The 25,676-nt window shown below is 42.2% G+C and overlaps 1 protein-coding gene across 7 annotated transcripts in view; it reads right to left on the bottom strand.

Moving 5' to 3' along the window:
* The window catches only part of MAPK10 (mitogen-activated protein kinase 10), a 257,681-nt gene that overhangs the window by 181,847 nt on the left and 50,158 nt on the right, over window positions 1–25,676 (bottom strand). The gene's annotated exons all lie outside the window — the stretch shown is intronic.

Consider the following 25,676-nt stretch of genomic DNA (forward strand, 5'->3'; position numbering starts at 1 on the left):
CAAAAGGAGGGACAAAATGAAATGTGAATGACAAAGATTAAAATATTTTTTATTTACTTTAAATAATTGAATTGTTGAATTGTCCTGCGGTGAGTTGTCTCGTGGCAAGTTGGCCATGGCAAATTGTCTCACAGCTAGTTGGCGTTGGTGACTTAGCTGCAGTGAGTTGGCGGTGGAAACTGGGCCACAGTGAGGTGGGCGCAGCTAATTGGCTATGGTGGGTGATCCCATTCAATTTTTCTAGATAAGCATTGTTGAATTAATCAACAAAGCTTTGCTGAGTGCCTTCATTCTGGTTTCTGATGTCCATTTCTTCTTTATGATCTACATAATGAGTCAGTCAAGTAACATTTACCGCTATGCATGATGAATAACATTTTGTTGGATAACCAAAATGAAAACATTCAATTTTTCACACTGGGAAAGGCCAAGATATCCTTCCCAACACATAGCCAGATAATCAACTTCACATGTATAATAGTTTCACAACATTATGCATGTAGATATACACACCCTGCCCTCCAAAACCTGTGCATTGCTAAAGCATTGCTAAAACATCATGCCTGTAGCAGAACTTTACACATAATTCTACATGCTCATCTATATGTCTAAAGTGTGATACTTTAATTGATAAGAAAATAAGAGATATTTATTTATTTTATTTAAAACATTTATATAGTCACCCATCATATAACAAACTCTGAGCGACTCCTAATCAAAATTTTCCATCGTCATTTACATGATTTTTTTAAATGGTGATATACACATAACTATTTCTGAGTTTACTGCTTCTTTTCCCCAGCAGGGTAAAGAAACAACAAAATAGACTGTGTTTTCCCAAAAATAAGACAGCGTCTTATTTTCTCCCCCCCCAGAATAAGCACTTGGCCTTATGTTCAGGGAGGTCTTATTTTTGAGATGCAGGAGGCAGCGAGCAAGGTCACCTCATGGCTGCTGCTGTGTTGCAATATTTTCAGGGAGGGCTTATTTTCAGAGGAGGGCTTATTTTAGCGCATGCGCTCAAAAGCTTGATTGGGCTTATTACCCGGGGAGGTCTTATTTCGAGGGAAACAGGGTATTTCCAAATATTCTGAAACTGCAATAGTCTCAGAATATATAGCATACTATAGAATACAATTCTAGCAAAGATTATATCGAGATAGATCTAAGGCCTACAGAAGATTTAAACAAGTGTTTCATATTTCTGGACAGAAATACCAATATTTATTTATCGAGATACGAATCATACAGTAGGTAGGTAGCAGGATTAAAAATAGAGGGCTGCTTAACTAAGCTCTTAATTATCATTCCATCCTTCCAACAGCCAGCCAAGTTAGCTAATCTATTCCATATAGTGGTTGCTAAGGACAACAGCACCCGCCCACATCTTGCAATAAAAAGGAACAAGTGGAATTCAGATGCTGTAAATGTCCTCACACTAGCTTGGCATCAAATCTTGGCGAGGTCATTATAATCTGAGATTTGACTTCACTACTCACATGTTTCCTCAAAGATGTGTTATTGTTCATCCTACATCCATTTTCACTTGAGCTTCCATTGCCTTCTTTTAGACTAAACCTGTCAAACCCTGTCAAATCCCCCCAGTATGTTTATCTCTCACAGTTATTGCTAGGAATGGAGGCATCCTGTGCAATTATTCACTGAACAATGCAAATAGATGGCTAGAAAGATCTCATTTCAATCCTGAGGAAATTTTTTAACATGTCACTGAGATCTTTTAGTTCAGCGCCTGCATCCACCTGAAACCCAAGTTGAGGATATCTCAGTATAAAGTCACCAGCGTGGAATAACAGATGGTTTATGGACTGACCAAGGTGGCGCAGTGGTTAAATGCAGCACTGCAGGCTACTTCAGCTGATTGCAGTTCTGCAGTTCGGCTGTTCAAATCTCACTGGCTCAGGGTTGACTCAGCCTTCCATCCTTCCGAGGTGGGTAAAATGAGGACCCGGATTGTTGTTGGGGGCAATATGCTGACTCTGTAAACCGCTTAGAGAGGGCTGAAAGCCCTATGAAGCGGTATATAAGTCTAACTGCTATTGCTATTAACTGCTATTGTTCAGTTTTGGATTGCATATTGCTTCTGCCAATAAGGGACTTATTGAAATGATCTCTCAAAACCACTTCATGTAGCATATAGGGCTTATTCTCACCACAATAATTTAGCATCCATCCCTTCCTTTATTAAATTTATATCCCACATTCATTTGTACCACTCAAGGTGATAGACATAATGTCCCTCTTCCTCTTTTCTCCACGACAACCAGAGGTGGTATTCAGCAGGTTCTGACCAGTTCTGGAGAACTGGTAGCGGAAATTTTGAGTAGTTCGGAGAACCGGTAAATGCCACCTCTGGCTGGCCCCGCCCCCTATCTATTCTTTGCTTCCCGAGTCCCAGCTGATTGAGAGGGAATGGGGATTTTACAGCATCCATCCCCTGGAGTGGGGATGGAATGGAGATTTTACAGTGTACTTCCCCTTCCACGCCCACCAAGCCACGCCCACTAAGCCACACCCACAGAATCGGTAGTAAAAAAAGAATCTCACCGTTGACGACAACCCTGTGAGGTGGGTTGGGCTGAAAGAGAATAATTGGTGTAAAGTCACCCAGCTGCTTTCAGGCCTAAGAGAGGACTAGAACTCATAATATCCCAATTTTTAGTATAGAACTTTACCTATTGCATCAAACTGGCTCTTTTCTTTTTTTCTCTTCTTTCCTTTCCTTTCCCTTTTTGGTCTACATCTAATGTTCTGGTTTGAAACTTGAAAGTCCCATCAACATTATGTTATTCCAAAGACCATTCACACAGAGAACTAACCCTAACCCTAAGAAAACACTACTTGAAAGATACTGGCAATGATATAGATTGGGTCCAACAGTGCAGAGATTTTTCAGTGACAATCTGAAGCTCTTTTCCATTAAAAACCATCTTCTACCAGCCTTTAGATGGTCACTAAAGATTATTAAAATAAACTGTTTCATAATTTTACTAACATTTTATTTTTTTTAACTCCACTGTGGTACCACATTATTTATAACATTCCTCTACTAATTTGATTTCTATAATGTTGTAGCTAGCCTGGTACGGCATTTCTCACTGGGAAAGGACAGAAAACAAATAAACTACAAACCAGATTCACTAAGATGGATTTCTCAACCAAATTAGTCAAATTTCTATTGGCCTTTCTCTCTTAAAATAAGCCATAGAAAGATGTGTGAGGCAGAATTGAGCAAACTATGGATAGAAACTGAACTCACATGCTGTACTAATCATGGATTGTGTCATCCGTTATTTGTTAAACAAGCCACAATAGCTAGATTTACATATGAAACTATGGAATAAACCACAGCTTTAAAGCTATAATAGTTTAGCTTATACAACACAATAGGCCAAAGAAAATAAACTATTGGTATGATTTGGTGTGATGAATAAACCTCTCTAGAACTTGCCACTAACATAGCTATTATTCTAGAGAAGTCCCTTTCTAATATCTTTATCCAGTGATGTCCCTGTTCTTAATGAGACATGGTAATAATTTTCTCTTGAAGATCTAAGTAAGCTTAAAATGCAGTGTTTTATCAAGGACTACGGCAGGGCTGTCAAACTCATTGTCAACCCTGAAGCTGGTCTGGCTGAAACCATCTTGGAGCTTCAGTGTTGCCACACCGGAGCTGAGGGATAGGAAGGGGGGATTAGAGATAGCTGGGGTTGTGTAGTCAAAAGGAAGGAGGAATGATGTCACCAGATCAGCGGACGCTGCCTTGATTGGGCCATGTGGCTGATTGTTTTGGGATTGGGGAAAACTTTCACTTTTAATTAGGTGAAAACCAAGGGACCCTTCAGAGTCGGTTTTCACGTTATGTGCCAATATGATATTTCCAATAAAGCTATTCTTTCGGGAATCTACCTGCCTCGGAGTCTTTGCTTGCAATGGATCTTTTATTTACAACCCTGACATTCACATCATCACGTTGGTGTCACGTGACGTATTGTGACCTTTCCCCCCTTCACTAAACTGGGTGTGGGCGTGGCCAGTGCATGACACATCCGGTCCATAGGCCGCAAGTTTGACAGCCCTGGTCTAGGGCAACATAGAAGGAGAAAAGGCAAATGAACTCATACCTATATGTACTATATGCTCTCTCTCTCTCTCTCTCTCTCTCCCTCTCTCCCTCTCCCTCCCTCCCTCCCTCCCTCTCTCTGTATTATATATAACCTTTAGTTTTTGATTGTGTGTGAGATGAGTCGTCCCTTGGTGCATCATTTCAAGCAAAGAGTGCACAGCCATCTGTTCCTGATTCTAGATTTGATGGTTCTCTCAAAAAATAATTGCCATAGCTCTATAATTCCAACTCACAGAACAGTAATCAGCTTGGTGATTAAGGTTTACATTTTTCAGGTCTGTCTCTTTGATGACTCCTTTTTTTTTTCTTTCAGAAAAAATAAAAGGAAAAAGCATATTGTTTGTCGTCTCTTCTTCTTGCCACCTTATTTTATCCCTCACTATTAGTATAACAACATACACTTTTATAAGGATAAGGTTTCATTCTTGGGGGTAAGGAGTAGCTACTCAGATAGGGCGCACTGCTACTGATATACATGTAATCCTCGACTTACATCCACAATTGTTGCCCGCTTAGTGCTCTGACCCCCCCTCGTCCCACACCAGCACACACTCCGAGCCAAAGATAAGTTACAGCATTTAATTCACAGACAGACAGGTCCTTGGCAGCAAACCGGCACAGACAAGCTTGGGCAGCAATCCAGCACAGATAAGGCTTGGCAGCAATCCAGTCTACCAAGCTCACAATAATGTTCTCCGACACCAATTCCTGTGTTGACTTCTGCAAGAGGGGCATGTGCACAAGCAGTCTTTTTATAGTCTGGAGAGGAGCCTAATGACCACCAGCTGAGTGCAATTACCTCCTGTAACTGCGCAACTGTTCTTGATGCCTATTAGCTCTTCAGTGCCGAGCATCCAGGAACAACTCAGTACTGGCGTCCGGCTCACTCTCCCTTGTCTCCTCCCCACTGATCCAAGGCTCAGGCGCCTCCTGGTGGCCAACTAGCCTCTCTGCGCCCTGCTTAGAGTCGGAACCCTGTCCAGGGTCCTCTACATCCTCCAGAGCCGACTCATAGGGCCCCTCGCTGTCGGAGTCTGGTGGCAGCTCCAGCGGCTCCTGCTGGGCCACAACACTTAGTAAATTTACAGTTGAGATCTAAACTTGTAACGCTCTATCACAATTCATTCATTTAACTACCGATATATTACTCTAGTAAAACGGTGGCTGCTGAATTTTAATTCAGTATGGTAACATAAAGTAGGAAAATACAAATTGCTGTAGTGAAAATAAGATCCTGACAGTAAACCACATCTCTTACAAAATGAGCCTTAGTAAACCATATTCATGTGATTGCAACTCTATTCTGAAATTAGGAAATAGCAATAACAACAGCGTCCAATTCTATAGGATTGTTTTGGGAATGACTGGGATAAATAAAACATTTCAGCTCTTAAAATTATTACTAATATTATTAATTATTAACGCGATTTATACAAGTCATGCATTAGTGCAGTGACTTGTAAAGGGCTGTTCTTATGTTCACAGAGATTTAAACCAGCATAACTTTAGTTCATCTTTTTAAGCTTTTTCTGCTCAAGAAAATGATAATACTGTTACAAATCCCTAGCTTGTGTCCATAAATATCCCTCGCTTATGTCCATAAATATTCTTTCTCTACTTAAGAGAAATTACCATATCCGGATCCATAAAGAGGGTTGAAATTATATTCAATCAACACCTTATATAGAAACTCTTGGCATTATATGGTTCTCTTCACCAATTTGCCTTTTTCTTTTGTTGATTGGCATTAGCTATTAAATGCTAATTTTTAGGATCCATATTTTTAGAATCTTTTTAGTTCATTTCAGTCCAACTCTATTATGTTTTGAAGCTAGAATTATCATGTGAGAAACAAAATCATGAATCTGTTCTGCAACATTAATGCCAATAGCTGTAAGACTTTATTCCATTTAGTGAAGTGTCTCTGCTGGCATTAAATGTGAGAAGAGACTTGTGGAAATCGCTTTCCATCGGTTCTGTGAAATAAACTGTAAAAAATATTCAGCCCAGACCTAATTTTCTTTATGAATTGTGTCCTCAAACTCCCCAGAATATCCTGAAAGTGCAGAGAAATTGTGTTGCCAATGAACAGAAGCCCACCGAGAACAGATATATAGATGGAAAGTGAAATGATCCTCCAAAATTTTGATTAACGAAGCAGCCTTCCACACAATGCAGAATATCTCGCTAATCTTAAATACTATCAACCTATCTAGAACCGATTGGAAACATGCACTCTTAAGATTAAAAATTACACTTGTTTTGGAATACCTAAAATATTTCTTATTTTAGAGGAATTCTGTTTGCAAAATGTAGATAAATGTCCCGAACGTTGCCTTAGATGCAACAAAATGAATCTCCCTGGAACTGAATAACTGCTCGTCGAAATGTGAATTTGATGAAGACAGGATAAATTCTGTAAGCAATTTTGCAATTGCATGGAGTTGCAAAGCTACAGTATTTTGTTATAGATTGAGCTCTGGGAAGATAGCTTCTGTTCACAGATGAAGAGGAGCAGAAGGAATTTTAGAATTTTTAGAATTTTATTAGTATTTGTAGGCCGCCCTTTTCCCTGAGGGGACTCAGGGCGGCTCACACAAAAACTGGGAAGGGGGAATACAGACATTAAGACAGAAACATGTAGTAAAATAGCAAGCAACATACATTCATCATTCGGGAGGGGTAACTATCCTATCCCCAGGCCTGACGGGCGAGCCAGTTCTTCAAGGCTATGCGGAAGGCTTGGACGGTGGAGAGGGTACGAATCTCCACGGGGAGCTCGTTCCAAAGGGTCGGGGCTACTGCTGAGAAGGCCCTCCTCCTTGTAGTTGCCAGCCGACACTGGCTGGCCGATGGGATACGGAGGAGGCCTAATCTATGAGATCTTATCGGTCGCAGGGATGTAATTGGCAGAAGGAAAGTGAATAAGAGAGACAAATGCAAGGGTAAGTGTTTAGGGGTCACAAATCAAATACATTAAACACACTGGGGAAAATCAATGTCTGGCAAAAGTACTTGGGGAAGAAATCATGAAACAGAAGTGCAATGCAAACTGAATATGACCAACTTTTGGCTGCATCACACGAATTAGTTTTCAAATCAAGTAACAGGATGATCGGAGATCTAGGAACTAAACTGAAGGAAGTGGGAATGTTGTAGCTTTGGGAAGAAAAAAGCAGATTATGGTGGTTGTTAGTTGTGAAGTCGTGTCCGACCCATCATGACCCCATGGACAACATTCATCCAGGCCTTCCTGTCCTTACCATCCTCTGGAGTCCATTTAAGCTCACGCCGACTGCTTCAGTGACTCCATCCAGCCACCTCATTCTGTCGTCCCCTTCTTTTGCCCTCCATCGTTCCCAGCATGAGGCTCTTCTCCAGTGAGTCCTTCCTTCTGATTAGGTGGCCAAAGAATTTGGGTTTCATCTTCAGGATCTGGCCTTCTAAAGAGCAGTCAGGGTGGATCTCTTCTAGGACTGACTGGTTGGATCGTCTTGCAGTCCAAGGGACTCGCAGGAGTCTTCTCCAGCACCATAGTTCAAAGGCCTCAATTCTTTGGCGCTCAGCTTTTCTTATGGTCCAACTTTCACAGTCATACATTGCAACTGGGAAAATTATGATAGCACTCTTCAAATATGGAACAGCTTGCTTCCAGATATTTTAGGTGCTTCAACACTTGTGTTTTTAAGAAGAGATAACATTTGTCTCAAATGGTATTGGTCTCTTGCTTGAGTAAGGGGTTCTAGTCTTTCTGAAATGCCTTAACCATAAATGACATCCTTCCAAGTAACAGAATAACAGAGTTGGAAGGGACCTTCTTCCAGCCTTCAGGAAGATTTAGAACAGGGTGGATTTGATTTAAATCAACTCGATTTAAATCATAATTTTTAAAGAGCAACTGTCATCTCTGTCCCGCAGCGGCTCCTCCTCTGATCCAATGTTGACTCACCGACAGTCCCTATGTTGTAGAACATACAACCTCATGCTACATAACTAAGCTCCATTTCATGCTGAATAAACTAAATTATTAATGCATCTTAAACAGAAAACTATCTTTAGATAGATTTTTTTTACTCCAAAAGAATTTAATAAAAATACAAAAAAATCAATTTAAATAAAAAAAATCTGATTTTTAATTTTTTTTTAAAAAAATCATTGATTTCTATCCCCCCTGATTAGAAGTACCTGATCTAATCTTCCTGAAGAGTAGAAGAAGGTCCCTCCCAACTCTGTTTTTCTGTTATATGGAAGGACGTCATTTATGGTTAAGGCATTTCATCCATCACTCCTGCATACAAGGCGCAGAACAATGGATTTAAGTTATAAGATGGCACAATTGAATCAAATATAGAAAATCCTTACAGTATGAAGAGTTTGATGGGAGACACAGTTACCCAGACAGCTGGTGAGTCTCTCTTCACTGGATATATTCATGAGGACCCTGAAGACCACCTTTAAGGAGGCTTTATGACTGCCTTCCAACATTATCACTCTATGATTGTGTGATACTATGTACATTAACAAGAACAAGCTGACTGAAATTAAAATTTCTTCTTTCATCTACCTCTTCATTTGTTATATTTTATGGTTTGTTTGTCAAACATGTGAATGGACATATGTACTGTTCCCTCACCCCGGTTTTCCATACAACAGGGGTGTCAAACCCGTGGCATCATGTTGTCATCACGTGATATATTGTGACATTTTCCCCTCACATAACCAGCGTGTGACGCATCTGGGCTGCGGGCTGCGAGTTTGACACCTCTCCCATACAATAACAATCCTGTGAAGTAGAGACACTGACAGGCCCAAAGTCATCCAGTGAAAGCTTGTAACCAAAAGAAACACTTGTGTTTCTTCAGTTCAACATCTAAATAACTTTCTATGCTGGCTATCTTATTTATGGACTGACTGTTGTTTTAAATGTGTTTGTACTTTTAATTACATTGTGTTGATTTTACACCGAAAAGCGAGTTATACGTCTATTAAACCTTAAGCTGAAGAAAGAAGCTGAGAAATGGACTTAGATAATCTATATCTGCCTCTTCTTCTCCAGTGTTTTCTCCTACACATTGCGTGATTAAACTCCTACCTTTAATAAAACGGAAGTATTTTGTTTGTAACACCAACCGTGCATGGCAAAAAAAGAAAAGAAGAAAAGAAACAAGCTGTAGTTTGGAGAAAATCCACTTTATAAAAAGTGAATTTTGTTTGGTGTACTAGGAAAATTACCAGTCAGCAGTCAGAGTTTATCCAAAAGAAATTATATTTTTAATATATATATATATATATATATATATGTATGTGTGTGTGTGTGTGTGTGTGTGTGTGTGTGTGTGTTATATTTATGCTGATAAATAAATAAAGGGAGACTAGTATAGATCTATTTCAAGCTATTTAGCTCTCATCAGCTAGCCATACCCATGCTTGGAATCGAAAAGATGATTGGAATGGGTATGGCTAGCTGATGAGAGCTAAATAGCTTGAAATAGATCTATACTAGTCTCCCTTTATTTATTTATCAGCATAAATATAACAAATGTAACAAAAAGGCAACAGTAAAAAATATTGGGTTTCTGTCTGGATGGTCTCTTGTGACGAGCCGAAGACAGAGAGTGGAAGGGTGACCTTCCTCCCATATTTGGGCATACCAGGGGTTGTGACTTTAAATATATATATATTATAATATATTATAATATATATATATATATTAACAATCGCTTGATTTTTAATTCAGCATTGAATATTTTTTCAGTCTCATTCTATATGTTCATTTCATATTAAAACTATGTTCTTACAATGCTCCGATTATCTTTGAGCTTTGTTCAGTATATTTGCAAAATAACACACTCCATAATTTCTTATTTTTTGCAATCTCCACCTTGGCACCTCATCTCTCTACAACAGGGGTATCAAACTCGATTTCATTGAGGGTTGTGTTTAACCTTGGGTGGATGTGGCCAGAGTGGGCGTGGCTAACTCGACTTCACTTGTGTCGGGAGCCCCTGTGGTGGCCCGAATGTCCTGCCAGTGAAAACGGAGCTTGGATAGCTGTGACGGCCTCCTGCAACCCTCTTCCAGCGAAAACGCAGCTAGGAAGGGCCGCTTCCCGAGCTCCATTTTCGCTGGAGAGGGTTGCAGGAGGCTGTCGCAGCCACCCAAGCTCCGTTTTCACTGGCAGAGGCACCACAGGCTGATCCTTCGCTGTTTCCAGGGTAGCCCCGCAGATGACATCAAAGCACCTCACAGGCCGGATCTGGCCCCCAGGCCTTGAGTTTGACACCCCCTGCTCTACATGCTTCCTGTTTGGAAGTCATTGATTTACACCTTATAGGAAATTTCGTCTGCCATTGTTTCAGCTGTGCAAATGTTACTATGAAATTGAATTCGGAGCCACATATTTAAACATCCTGGAAGGCTGAATCCTACTGAATCAAATTAATGTTTGTGGATATATTATGTGGCAGCCCATAGTTCCTTAAATTAGTCCATATGAGCTCACATCAAAAGGCCTGGAAATCAGACAGATGGCATGCAGAATTGGAAATATTCTGGTGTGTATGAATGAACATTATGCTACATATCCACAGCTGCAACTTATCTATGCTCAATAAAACTAGGAAGGGGTTGCATTATCTCGTATTATCTAGCATGCTTTGCAGGCTTTTTAAATCAAGGGATCCATGCCAAACAGTTCAGTTTTGAGAGATTTCAGATAAATGGAATGAAATGTAATGAGAAGCTTTAGAATTTCTCTAGTCAATGAGAAGCCTCTTCAATCAATCAAAGTGAAAGACATGTTCCTCACAAAATGTGCCTCAATTGCAAATTATTATTCAAATGCCTAATTAAATTGGGAGCAACCACGCAGAAATATTAGGCAGGATATTTAACTTCCTTTAACTAGGAAGTTAAAAATATTCAAGTCAATTAACTATAGCAGGGGTGTCAAATTCAAAGCCCACAGGCCGGATCCGATCCATGGGGTGCTTAGATCTGGCCCATGGGGCCACCCTGGAAACAGAGAAGGACCAGCCTGCAGTGCCTTTGCCAGTGAAAATGGAGCTCAGGGCGAGGCTGCACATTTTAGCTGGCAGAGGGTTACAGGAGGCCGTGGCAGCTGAAAACGGAACTCAGGAGCCCGTTTTCCCCAGCAGAGTGGTTGGGCCACCACCACCACCAGTGCCCCCAACGCAAGTGATATTGAGCTGGCCACACCTACCCCACTCATACGCCCCCCCCCAAGGTGAAACACAATCTTGATGCGACCCTCAATGAAATTGACATCCCTGTACTATAGGGTGTTTTCACCCATTGTCGCAAATGGCAACAATAAAGGAGGACTGCCAACGAAAGATTTCCATGAAAGAAATCAAGCGTCTTTTGTGTGATGCCCCAAAGAATCTTTCGATTGCCTCAATTATAAAAAGAGAATAATGTTAACTGCACAAATGTTAAACAAATAAATACACTTCAAGTGACTTTAATGGAGGTTTCCATGCTCTTTTCTTAGCAACAGTATAGAAGAAGTCTTCCTTGGATTTAGGACTGCCTCCTTTGGGGAAATGTTTTGACTTGACAATCCTAAGCTATATACCTAGTTTCTCTAGTAGTCATTCATTCAATAGGAAACGGGCCTGATCCTGCATAGATGCCAAGCTCAGGCAAGGTTATGCAACGGAATGTTTGTTTTAGTTGATCAGATATTTAACCTACCTTTCTGTTGTTGTCTATCTCTAAAGTGGAAGTAATATATTAATATATCTCAATGTTACATATTTAGTAGCAGGGTTACTGCTTCGTCACAATGGTTGCTCTTGTGCTGATCCCACTAAGTGCCCCATGAACACTACCACATCTTCTGGGCAGGAGTCAATCCAAGACGCGCATGTTTACATTTCTATTTTGCTTCTGGTACTGCATAGCCCAGTGATGGCTAAAGTTTTTCTAAAGATGTGCCAAAACTGTGTGCACATGCCCACCCACCTGTGCAAGCGACTCCCACGCCTGCGCATGAGCAAACGCCCCCCCTGTGCATGCACCTGTAACCCTACACATCTGCGTGTGACCCCTGCATGGGTAGGAATTTTCACCCTACCAAGGTTCCGGAGGCTTTCCTGAACTTGGGGAGGGCAAAAGCTCACCTCCCCCGGCCTTCACGAATTTCCCCGTGGAAATTCGGACCCTCACCACCCTCCAGGCTTTCCGCATAGCCCTCAAGACCTGGCTGTTCCGACAGGCCTGGGGCTGATGAGTTCCTGTCCCCGCTCGAATGGTGTGTCTGTTGAGTTGCTTTTAAATTGTGGTATTGCCTGTCCATGTCTTTTTTGCCCTATTTGTATCCCCTACCTCTCCCCCTGACTTGAGTTGTGAGCCACCCTGAGTCCTCTCGGGGAAAAGGGCGGCATAGAAATATAATAAATTCAATTCAATTCAATTCCAGAAAGCCAAAAATCAATTGCCCAGCATTTGCATGCGTGCCAGAGCTGAGGGCTCTGGAGCTGGTAAATATGGCTCCATGTGCCACCTGTGGTACGCGTGCCATAGGTTCGCCATCAAGGGAATAGCCCATCATGGGATATTAAAAGGGCAGCATGCTCAGCACCATAATGGTTTGGAATGATAAAACATTGGGGAATAGTAGAAAATTGAATTGACAGTTCCCTGATTCAGCAGACAGGCACTGATTACAAGAGAAGAATCCATGTCATAGTTAAAAACCCACCAGAAGGATTTTTAATTACGCTTCCATCAAACCTGGAGATGGCCTTGCCTGCTAATTCGTTTCATGAAGGAGCAATTGGCAGGGAGACCTAAATGGTTAAGTATCCGATTCTCTGGCCAGATGAAACAGATTTTTTATTTCAAGAAAACTGTAGCTGTGAATACAGGGAGGACTCATATAGACCTTTTTTCCCCATTAATTGTCTTCAGTTAGCCCGCTTCGCTATCCTGTACTGTAATACAACTAACATACTAATGAAATTCTTCTGGTGCTCTGGTGGAGAAACATGGGAAGGTACCATATTTTTCGGAGTAGAAGAAGCACCTTTTTCCCTCAAAAAAGAGGGTGAAAATCTGGGTGCATCTTATACACTGAATACAGCATTGTTGGCCTCCTGAAACCCCGCCCACTTTGCAAAAATGGCCGTGTATAGCTTTTAGGAGGCTTCCAGAATGCTCCTGGGGGCTGGTGAGGGCAAAAATGAGTGAAACACAGGCCATTTTCTTTGCTCGTTTTTGCCCCCAGCCCCCAGAAACACTCTATAAGCCTTCTAAAGGCTATGCATGCACTTTTTTTGACAAAAAACCAGGTCCGTTTTTGCGAAAAACAAGCTTTTTTGGGAGGTCCGCAGAATGCAAAAACTTTTTTTTATTTGCCTCTTCAAAATCTTGGTGCGTCTTATACTCTTGTGCGTCTTATACTCCGAAAAATACGATATTTTCTAAAAAAAAAAGATAGGGCTTAATTCCACCTGGTTATGTACTGTCTACATTAATTTACTGAACCCTGATGTCCTTCAGAAATATTGAAAATCCTTCACGTCAAGAAGGTATCAATCCAAGAGCAGTTTGGCCGCACTGAATTTTTAAATCCTGTCAGGATCTCAGGCAAGGAGATGCTAAAGAGAGAGTCTGGAACCTTAAAAAGAGTTGCTTAATTATTGATCTGGCCTTTCGTTAGTATTGCGTGAGAAGTTACTTTTCAAAATTGTGCAGGGCGTTGAAGGAACAGTAGAGGAACAGCATGAGAAATGCAGAGGCCAAAATCGGTAACAGAAAAGCTTAACAAAAAATCTCTCACGTTGACTACATCAAACAGGTGTGTGTAGTTTTTCTGGGCTACAACAGAGATGTGCCAAGAGCTCCAGCCCTATTAGCTTTTTTGCAGAGTCAAGGAGACCTCATTTTTCTCCCATACAATTGAGCCAGAAGATAACAGAGCCAATGAAAGTAGGTGCTTGAGATGCCCAACCTTGGCTAGGTGTGTAATTGTGTTTCCACAAATTAGTGTTATATTTTGTCTTTGATGTTGACACTTTTATTTCTGTTAATGCACACACTCCCAGAATCGTAAATCATGATTGACTGCATTAATAAATATGGCACAACTCCATGACGCTAGCAGAAAAGCTACTGTATGTCAGGCCTGCATTTATATTCCTTTTAGAATTTTGGCCTGCCACACTTTCTCTTATTTCATTACGCTGTTTCTTTAAGTATAGTCAATGGGAGGGGGGAATAGACAGGAGTGAGATTGTGGAATGTATAGTTTTCATTCTTTGCTAGAAGCCAAGGTCATCCTTTGTCTCCACACTTTCACACCTGGCCGGAAGAAGCAGGGCGTGGATGCCAGCGTGGAAGAAGATTGGACCATGTGATGGATTGTGGGTGTGGGGACAAGATCATGAACTTTTAACTGGGTGGAATTCTGATGTCATTTCCAGTATTGGGATTAACACAGATGTGCCTAAGATGTCTGTCTTATTAAATTGGAACAAAAAGGATCGTTTTGCCTTGGACTCTGATTTAATTCTGCATGATACTTGGAATGCTGACACTGTACATACATAGGGAGCAAACTCCACACTCACTAGCACAGATGATGTTACCTCCTCAGGTAATGAAACATCTGCAAGCAAACAATCAAGCTCAGAGAATACCAAGAACACCAGGGCATTATAAGTTCCATTCATGCTGTACATCCATCCATCTGGTAATCATTATTTTCTTCTGGGTTTTTTTTTTAAATACCATATTTTTCGGAGTATAAGATGCACCAAGATTTTGAAGAGGCAATTAAAAAAAAAAGGTTTTGGACTCTGCAGACCTCCCAAAAATGGCCCATTTTTCATCAAAAAAGGTGCATGCTAGCCTTTAGGAGGCTTATAGAGTGCTCCTGGGGGCTGGAGAGGCAAAAACGAGCAAAAACTGGCCCATTTTTCGCTCATTTCTTCCCTCCCCAGCCCCCAGAAGCACTCTGGAAACCTCCTAAAGGCTATGCATGGCCATTTTTGCAAAGGGGCCAGGGTTTCAGGAGTCCAAAAATACTGTATTCAGTGTATAAGACGCACCCAGATTTTCACCCTCTTTTTTGAGGGGGAAAAGGTGTGTCTTATACTCTGAAAAATATGGTAAGTCTTGCTATAGTCCTGGAAGTTCCTAGGGTTTGGAGCTGAGGATTTTTCGTAAGTCTGATTTTCTTTAGTTCCACCATGGTGTTGACTGTCTTCTATGAAAACAAGCAGCTTATTTTGCTCAATTTTCTTTGAAACTGTGAATCTGGATAATATCTCAAGTAACCTAATCAGAATCCCAGTGTAAGGGAAAGTGCACTGGCTGTGGCTAAATAGATGAATGGATGAGAAAAGATAATGTGGCCCCGTACTTACAATTTCCTACTGAAACGCCTACATGGATTCCTAACCATGTACATTCAAGTGGAACAACAGAAAAATGGACCGATTCCTGTATGCAATTGCTGAGAGTCAACAACAAATTGATGCCGCATAATCAATGTTTAAAAAAACAAAGCATAGAATGAACATATTGCAACAGCTCTGCAACGAAGCAAATAAATGCTTTTACTATCGAATTTATTTTATTTCCTTTTTGCAGGATGATGATCATTATTATTGCTATGTTTTCAATCAGTCATTCACACAATTGATGTTAAAGTATACTCAACTGGCAAGGACACATCATAAACATCAGAAGTTTGATATATAGACATGGTTAAACTGTGTAATCTCAGCTCTATGTGAATTTTTCCAATTCACATAGCTAAGACTTTAATTCTTCTCAACTTTGAAACCCACAATTGAGTTTTTCACTTCTTCCACACAGATACAAGCTGTGTGGGAAACCTCTAATATGATTTATCAATTATTAATTATGGTATTTTAGTTTCTATCCAGCCTCCCAGACTACCTTCTACCTAGGTACCACTTAACATGCTTAATTACAGCAAAGTTACCAGATTAGAGGTATCTGTAGGTAAAAAAAATGGATAAAAAAGATTGATGGAGTTTGAGCATTTAATTGTAGGCATCATCTTGGCTTTAATTTATTTTTTTGCCATGCTCTGTAGACAGTCCAGTACAAAATGGATTTTTCAGCTTAGAGTAAAAGCAGATAAGGAACAACATGCTAGAATACAGACTGAATCGATCTGTAATATCCTTCTTCATTCTGTTGAGATGTACAGAATTTCAGCACTGTGAAATTCTTCAGCAACCTCAGGAAAAGACATGGCTGCTTTAAGAAGTTTCAGAAGTTCCATGGTGATCTTCCACAAGCTCTGAGGCATTTGAAGCAGCAGGTTCTGACCAGTTCTGGAGAACCGGTAGCGGAAATTTTGAGTAGTTTGGAGAACCGGCAAATACCGCCTCTGACTGGCCCCGCCCCCATCTATTCTCTGCCTCCCAAGTCCTAGCTGATTGGGAGAAAATGGGGATTTTGCAGTATCCTTTCCTTGCCATGCCCATCAAGCCACACCCACCAAGCCACATCATGCACGCCAAGCCACGCCCACAGAACCGGTAGTAAAAAAATTGAATCCTACCACTGATTTGAAGACTGAATATAAAGCACTGCACAGCTCTATTATGCGGTATTTCTATTTAAATATTGGATAACTATTTCTTCTTTAGTTTTCTTACTTGACAATGGTTAACTTGACACATGAGCAAGATGGATGTATCATGCACCGTCATATGCCCAGGACATGTCCCTGGGCCACATCTTTCCACCATAATTAATCAAGCATATCTGAATAGTTATTATGCACGTGGAATTCCTTTCATTTCTACATTTCTAAAACAAATATCATATTTTTTGGAGTATAAGATGTACCTTTTCCCTTCAAAATAGAGGGTGATAATCTGGGTGCGTATTATACACTGGCCTCCCGAAACCCCACCCCCTTTGCAAATATGGCTGTGTATAGCCTTTAGGAGGCTTCCAGGGTGCTCCTGGGGGTTGTGGAGGGCAAAAATGAGCAAAAAATGGCCTGTTTTTCATTTCAACCCCCCCCAGCCCCCTAGGAGCACTCCATGAGCCTCCTAAAGGCTATGCATGCCCTTTTTTGACAAAAAATGGGCCCGTTTTCATGAAAAATGGGCCATTTTTGGGAGGTCTGCAGAGTGCAAAAATGTTTTTTTTTTAATTTGCCTCTTCAAAATCTTGGTGCATCTTATACTCCCAAAAATACGGTACTTGAATTCACAGGTACAAATATGTGTATCTGTTCCCCTTCCTCACATATGCCTCAGCCGTGTGCACCGGTGGTTGGTAGTTATTCACAAAACTGGGCAAGTTGCTCATTGATTTGCGAAGACAGCCCTATGATCTTTGCCAGGGGCAATTTTTAAAGTCTGTATGTTGACTACAGGGAAATAATACCTTATATTCTTCCTGAATCAACTCAAGGGGTTCAAGCTGCCCCAGGAGTTGTTGATACAGTTTTACAGAGGAATTATTGAGACAAATTATTGTTAACTTCCATAACTGTCTGGTCTGGTACAGCAACCAAACAGGACAGGTCCAGACACTAATGAACATCTGTGGAGATTCTCAGTTATCCAGGTGTCTCAAAGGTGCTTTTTCAAGAAGCTACTGGACTTTCTGGTTTTTCTTTGAAGACGTTTCGCTTCTCATCCAAGAATCTTCTTTAGCTCTGACTGGATGGTGGGGACTGGAAGGATTTATACTCCTTGCATATAGTATAATTGTCCAGCTGTCTGCAAGGAGCATAAATCCTTCCAGCCCGCTTTGCCCCGTGCCCGCTGCCGCTGTCAGCTGGAGGAGGAGGGCTACCTTTGGAGGCAAAGAACGAAGCATGTAGAACGCCCTTCTGTCACCACACTGTTGTCGCGGCGGTAGGGTCGTTTTTTTCTTAGCGCTTCGGACGCCGCGGATTTGCCTCCGCACTTATGTCGGCGCGGATAAGGGCATCGCGGTTTTGTGGTGGAACCCTCCTGTTCAGGGCAACAAAAAAAGATCAGATGGGAGCCTGGGGGGCAGCCGGGGTGGGGTCAGCCTATTTGCCGGTTCTCTGAACTACTCAAAATTTCCACTACCGGTTCTATCAGAACTAGCTGAACGCCACCTGTGCATTTGGCCAAATAGAGCATTCTGTTCTCTTAAACAGCACCAGCATCTGCTGATGTAGAAACAGGCACCATTTCCATTTATTCACAGCGCTATGGTTAAGCAAGAACCTTTTCACAAGCAATGCACAAATATCTCTTACTTTGCCTCCACAGCCCGTCAGAGATTGAAAGGGGGGGTGTTGCATCCTCTAAAAGCTATTTTTAGCAGACAACAGCCTGCCCTTACATTTTGTTCAGCACATAACTGCCTGCAAATGATTTCTGAATAACTATCAGTAAGCATATGACTTTTCACACTTGCTAATACATACCATATTTTTTCAGAGTGTAAGACAAACCTTTTTCACTCAGAAAAGAGAGTGAAATTCTGGGTGCGTCTTATATGCTGAATACAGCATTTTTGGCCTCCCAAAATGCCAAAAATGGCCTTTGTAAAAATGGCCATGCATAGCCTTTAGGAGGCTTTCAGAATGCTTTTGGGGGCGGTGGAGGGCAAAAGTGAGCAAAAAATGGGCTGTTTTTTGCTCATTTTTGCCCCCCCAGCCCCCAAGAGCACTCTATAAGCCTCCTAAAGGCTATGCATGCCTTTTTTTTCTTCTTTTTTTTTTTTTACAAAAAATGGACCCATTTTCACAAAAAAACAGGCCTTTTGGGGGAGGTCTGCAGAGTGCAAAACTTTTTTTAAAATATGTGCCTCTTCAAAATCCTGATGCATCTTATACTCTGGAAAACTACGGTACCTACAGCCTATGGAAGATCTTACATTTAATGCTTTAAAGGTTCTAAAAGAATAAACTGTACACTGTGACTGCTGGATGAAACGATTCTATAGTTGTGACTTTTGAAGGTGAAATTTAATTAGTAGGTTATTGTTTTATTATTGTTATTTATTCAATGTATATGCCTATCATTATCGAAACAGCAAAAGGAGCCTTTTCTCCCATCTGGTTGAATGAGTATCATGCTTAGGATAAAAGAAATTGAATATTGTTCCCAAAATGGAAGATATTAAAACTATGATATGTAATGGAACCAGAGCATTCACGGAGATCTACATAGTCATCGCTCTGCAAAAGTTATCAAGGCAGAATCAATTATTAAGAAAAGTGGATACTCCGTTAATAATATGCGAACTGTGCTAAGAAACATCCCTCCATTAGAAAATGAAATGATTTGCATCTGAGTTTCCACTGAAGGGCCAAGGCACTAAATCACTCTCTTAAAAATCTGCTTGTTCCTCTTTCAGGATGAAGTACAGGTGCAATGATTCCAATTTTATTTTATTTTTTCAGAAGAGCTTTGGAAAATGCAAACGAAGGAATGGTGCACCTGTCTCTGATTCATTGAAGCACTTATCTCTCTTCAGAAGCACACAGCAGCAGCCGCAGGCAGACATGCAACATTATGAAAAGACATAGCTGCTTTAATGAGCCATAGACAGGTGCTGTGTTCGCGCTGTTGTATATTCTAAAACAAATCTCCCAAATCAGATCAGAAGTATTACAAAGAATCTTCTGTTCACGTTTCTCTTCCTTTCACATTTTTTTTTACGTTACATTGACTATACCAACTGCAGAATATTTCTAGCAAAAAGAATGGCATGAGAATGCATTTATTTAAACAATTTATATTGGGCCGCCCATCTCACATCGCGACTATTTATGCTCATACCGTGAATGTATCTTCTAATGTATGCAACTGATATAAATTTTGCCTAAAATATACTTGTAGCGTGGGTTTTCCCCCCCTAAAATTAATGCATTTTCTTCGCACTTTTCCCTGACATACTCATTTGTAGCAGAAAATGATTTAGTGAACTGGAAATATTAGTGGGTTTACCTTGCATATGAATTAGAAAAGGTGAACTTGAGTAAATGTGCATGATAATATGAATAAAATGTATTTCTCCCCTACACCTAATATGATAACCAGCATTCAGCCATAGTTCCCTGCCAGCCATTCATATATCCACATAAACTTGGAAACAAAGCTATGGACTAGATAGGTAATAAGAGAAAAAGAGATTAGGGAACGGTTAGCCCCTAACAGCATTTCCACAAGAGAGAAAGGAAGGGTCATCACTCAATTCACGTTGAACTTTAATGGAGAGGTGATGCTTTCCAGTTTTCCTAGTTCCCATCACACCATTCAAGGCTGTGGGAAATCTGGGAGCATCCCCCAAAACCTGTGCCCCAAGTTGGGAGGAGAAGCAGGCAGAAGAAGAAGACAAGAAGAAGGAGAAGGAGGAGCAAGAGAAGGAGAAGGAGAAGGAAGAGGAGGAAGAGGAGAAGGAGAAGAGGAAGGAGAAGGAGAATGAAGAGGAGGAGGAAGAAGGAGGAGGAGGAAGGGGGAGGAGGAGGGGAAGAAGAAGAGATAGGAGGAGGAGGAGGAGGAGGAGGATTTGGTGATTTGAAACTAAATCTGACGACATTTGCTGAAAACCACTGTTGGGCATAATCTGGAAAAACAAAAGTGCTCTAGATTCAAAGAGGAAGGTAAACCACAGAATATGGTCCATTCTGGGGAGTTTATTCCTCCCGTCCCAGGACAGAAAATCAAAGATTTACCATCCAGAGAAAAGCAACAGCTGGAAAAACTGATAGAGGAAATTTATACCAAGATCTATAAGCCCTTACAGGTAATCCTTGATTTAGAACAGTTCGCTTAGTTGACTGTTCAAAGTCACAACGTCACCGAAAAAGTGATTTATGACCACTTTTCACCCTTACGACTGTTGCAGCATCCCCGTGACCACATGATCAAAATTCAGACGCTTGCCGACCGACTCACATTTATGACGGTTGCAGTGTCCCAGGGTCACGCGATCCCCTTTTGCAACCTTCTGATGAGCAAAGTTCACGGAGAAGCCTGATTCACTTAATAACTGTGTCACTATTTCAACAACTGCAGTTAGTCACTTAACAACTTTGGCTAGAAAGGTCATAAAATGTGCCCCAAACTCACTCACAAACTGTCTCTCTTAGCAACAAAAATTCTGGGCTCAATTGTGGTGGTAAGTTGAGGGCTACCTGTATTTAACCTCAAATTAGGAAACAGGCATTGTGCAACACATATGCTGTATGTTAATCCATACAGCTACGTAACCAGGCTGAAAACACTAAAGCTACAAGTATAAGTAACAAAAACGAAGCAAAGAAAAATCAGTGGCTAAACCTATTTTAAAATAGGGAGGGAGAGATAGAAAGACTGAAGTTTAGCATCTCTAGCCATAAATAACTGTTGTGGCTCAGCAGGAGCCGTTGGAGCTGCCGATGGACTCCGATAGCGAGGACCCCTATGAGTCTGCTATGGAAGATGTGGAGGACCCTGGGCAGGGTTCAGACTCAGAGCAGGGACCAGAGAGGCTGGTTGGCCACCAGGAGGCGCCTGAGGCATGGAGCAGTGGGGAAGATCAAAGGGAGTTTGTCCCTGATGCTAGGCAACGGAGGGCGGAGAAACGGAGGCAGCAGTTACGGAGACAGACTCATAAGAGATAATCAAGCCCAGGTGGTTGTGGCTTGGCCCCTCCCAAGAGAGTATATAAGAAGAGACTTTGGGAGGAGTCCTTTTGCAGGACACAACCGTTCGTACTAATCTGGAGAACTCCTTGTCTGGTCTGCCTTGTGTTCCCGTGTCTGTTGGAGTCTGGGTTGCTGCCAATGTCTTGCCAGTGAGTCATGTTTGGGCTTTCAGCCAAAAGGATTATAATTGCTGTGAATAAAGTGGCAAACAGCTAAGCCTGTGTCTGCGTTCATTACCAGATGGAGGGGGGGGGGGGAAGAACAAATAACCATGCTAAGTTTGCTAAAGAATGCATCCAGGAAAAGTGTAAATAAATACAGAACACAAACCACTTGCTTCAGCAGTGGGTTCCTACTAGTTCGGCCCAGTTCGGCCAAACTGGTAGTGGTATGCCGTCCTGGGTCGCAGAACTGGCAGCAACCCAGGCTGGCCATGCCCCCAAACCGGTTCCCCAGTTGGTGCCATTGGCTCTGCCATCTTTTTTTTTTTAGTTCTGTGCAGGCGCAGCACAATTCCCATTGAACTGTGCATGCACATGTGCGTAAAGTTCGCGAGTGAACCAGCAGTAATGCCAGTTGAAACCCACCCCTGTCTTGCTTCCTTTGAATCTGGTTGTTTACAAAAAAAGAGTTGGGGGAGGGGGTGAAATCAGCTGTCTGTCAAATCCTGAGAACCCGCAGAAAACTCTTGGGATCTCAAGCAACCCCTCGCAACGTTATGGATTCTTCATACAGTAAACAGCTACTCCCCGGAGTGCAACTCTCTTGCGCAGAATCACTTGTGCAAAGGGAAAAAAAGGTGATTGTGCAGAGGAAGAGAGAGTTCCCAGCATAAATATATTATCTGCCAAGACGGAAAACTGCTGCTGATGCAAATGGTTAAAAGAAATGAAAGCTTTAGAAAGAACAGGCCTTGAGTTTTCCAATGTCGACCGCAATCAGCATTTCTAACTGCGTTCCAACTCAAAGGATAATTACATCGCCTTTCAGCCAAGGTTTTCAAATGAAGGATCAACCACAAAGCGAGCCCAGGAATTGTTGGTAGGAAATGTTAAGTTTTGGAAGCATATCTCTAGCTCACCTTGGTTGATTTAAAAAAAAAAAGGAAACACAAGTGAGGTAAGACACATTAGGTGTGATACCACCACAAAATCACAAAGGGGTAGGACTGTTCTACATCAGGGGTGTCAAACTCAAGACCCGTGGGATGGATCTGACCCACTGGGTGCTTAGATCTGGCCCATGGAGCCGCCCTGAAAACAGCGAACGACCAGCCAGGGGTGCCTCTGCCAGCGAAAACAGAGCTTGGGAGGCCCTCTCGAACTCTGTTTCCGCTGGCAAAGAGTTGCAAGAGGCCGTCGCAGCTGAAAACGGAGCGCTCAAGATTGCGTGTGGCCCTCCCAAGCTCCGTTTTCACTGGCAGAGGGTTGCAGAATGCCATCGCAGCGGAAAATGGAGATCGGGAGTCCGTTTTTGCTGGCAGAGTTCGCAGGCACACACAGGCGCCCCCAACACGAGTGATGTCAAATTGGCCACGGCCACCTTCGCCCCCCCCCGCCCCTCCAAAGTCGAACACAACCCTGATGCAGCCCTCAATGAAATCAAGTTTGATGCCCCTGTTCTACATCGTGCTACGAGAACTCCAAAGATATTAATTTGTTGCCTCGCTCGGGAATGAATGGAATCATTTATACACATTAAATCTAACCTGCCTTCCCTCGCTGGAGGTACAACTGACTCCTCAGGATTCAAATTACTGCTGCTGCAATTACTGGTGGAAATAATTCATGTCTCAGTTCTTGAAAGCAGAAAGATCAGCTGATACCCACATAGAAAGGCTACAGGTAGTTCTCAATCTACAATAGTTCATTTAGTGACCACAGTTATAACGCCACTGAAAAAAGTCACTTATGACTAATTTGCGACCATGGCAGCATCCCCATGGTCACATGATCAAAATTTGGGCCCTTGGCAACTAGCATGTTTTTATGGCAGTTGCATTATTCCAGGGTCAGGTGATCACCTTTTGTTAACCTTTCTCAATGAACTTCCAACAAGCAAAGCAATTTGGAGGAAAGCCAGATTCGTTTAACAACCGCAATGATTCGCTTAGTGTCGCTTTACTTTACTTAGTTAAGTAAATTCGCTTTACTTTACTTAGTTAAGTAAAACTCACTTAACAACTGCCTTGCTTAACAACAGAAATTTTGTGCTCAACGGTGGTTGTTAAGCTGAGGACAACCTGCACTTGTGTTAATTAACACCACTAATTCACCTATCTCGATTTTATCGGAATTGAACGGTCATGGCTGTACATAGAATTGCTTTTACCCTCCATTTCTGTCTGGAGAAGCCAAGGACTGATTTAAAGACTTTCTTCATTCAAAATCCATGTTCTATTATCAAGCTGCACTTTTCTCTATCTTTTTCTCCCTGTTCTACTACTTTGGGATACAATACCGTGTTTCACCAAAAATAAGACAGGGTCTTATTTTCTTTTGACCCCTGAAATAAGCGCTTGGCCTTATTTTCAGAGAGGTCTTATTATTTTTGAGGTGCAGGAGGCGGCGAGTGTGGTCACCTCATGGCTGCTGCTGTGTTGCAATATTTTCAGGGAGGGCTTATTTTCAGGGGAGGGCTTCTGTTGGTGCATGCGCTCAAAAACCCGATTGGACTTATTATTATCCGGGGAGGTCTTATTTTCAGGGAAACAGGGTAGTATCAAACCAGGGGTGGGTTTCTCGCCCCGTTCCAACCGGATCGGTTGGAGGCCGGCGGCGTCATCGTGCACGCACGCGGCGTGCGCGTGCACGCACGTGGCGCATGCATGTGTACTAGCGTCTGCGCAATGCTCCAGCTGCTCCTGGAGGATCACGCAGGCGCTGTATGCGTTCTGCGCATGCGTGGAAAGTGCAGAATTCGTAAAAACCGGGTAAGGAGCGGGCGCGGGTGTGCGGGCACACGCGGGCGCGGGGGGGGGGGGGCTTCGCTGTTCCCGGAAGTTACTTACTTCTGGGTTCGGCGACCAACCGGATCGCAGGGACTGGTGCGAACCGGTTGAAACCCACCCCTGTATCAAACCCACGTAGAAGCTTGCCGAAGAGGTTCACAGGTTGATGCTCCATCCCATCCCTTCCTGTGGGATTTCCTGAGATGCACAGAATCTCTTGCACTGCCAAGCATGAAATATTTGATGGGAAAGGCTATGTTGAAAGCTCACATTAGCAGCCACCTTAAAATATGCAAGAGCTGATAGAAAAGTGAAAACAGAGAATAACCTCCCAGCAATTGAAGATGCTTAAACTTGGCAGCAAAATGGCAGAATACGCCATAATTCCCTTCAAAATCTTGGTTGGACAAAGGAAGAGGGCTCGTAGGATTTTTGTAGAATGAATGTTAAAAGGCCTCTCATCCCTCACTTCCTGTTTTAAAAAACACAAAATATGGCCAGTGCTACCCTTTTCAGTGATGTTACCACACATCGTTCAATAGCTTGCTGTGGCCACTGGAAGGTAATGATCCCGTAACCCAGGGGTGAAATCAACTTACCTTCGCTACCGGTTAGCAAATGTGAGCGCACACACGCCACCTCATGGCATGTGCATGACCTTCCTCGCACGCGCAGAGCGTCAAAAACAGATCGTGATGACATCTAGGCGGGTGAGCGGAGCCTCCCGCTGCCACCGCTAACGTTTCAACCGAACCGGATAGAACCGGCTGAATTGCGGCTTCATTCGGCTTCCTTCCTGTAGAGCAGGAATATGGAACGAAGGTCCTTTTATGACTTGTGGACTTTCGATTCCCAGAATTCGTGAGCCAGCATGCCTCGGGAATTCTGGGAGTTGAAGTCCACAAGTCACAAAAGGGACATCGTTCCACGCCCTTTCTGTGGAACAA

The sequence above is a fragment of the Thamnophis sirtalis genome, unplaced genomic scaffold (genome assembly GCF_051295495.1).
Source record: "Thamnophis sirtalis isolate CommonGarterSnake01/CBP01778 unplaced genomic scaffold, rThaSir2_p1.2 scaffold_10, whole genome shotgun sequence".
Taxonomy (NCBI): Eukaryota; Metazoa; Chordata; class Lepidosauria; order Squamata; family Natricidae; genus Thamnophis; species Thamnophis sirtalis.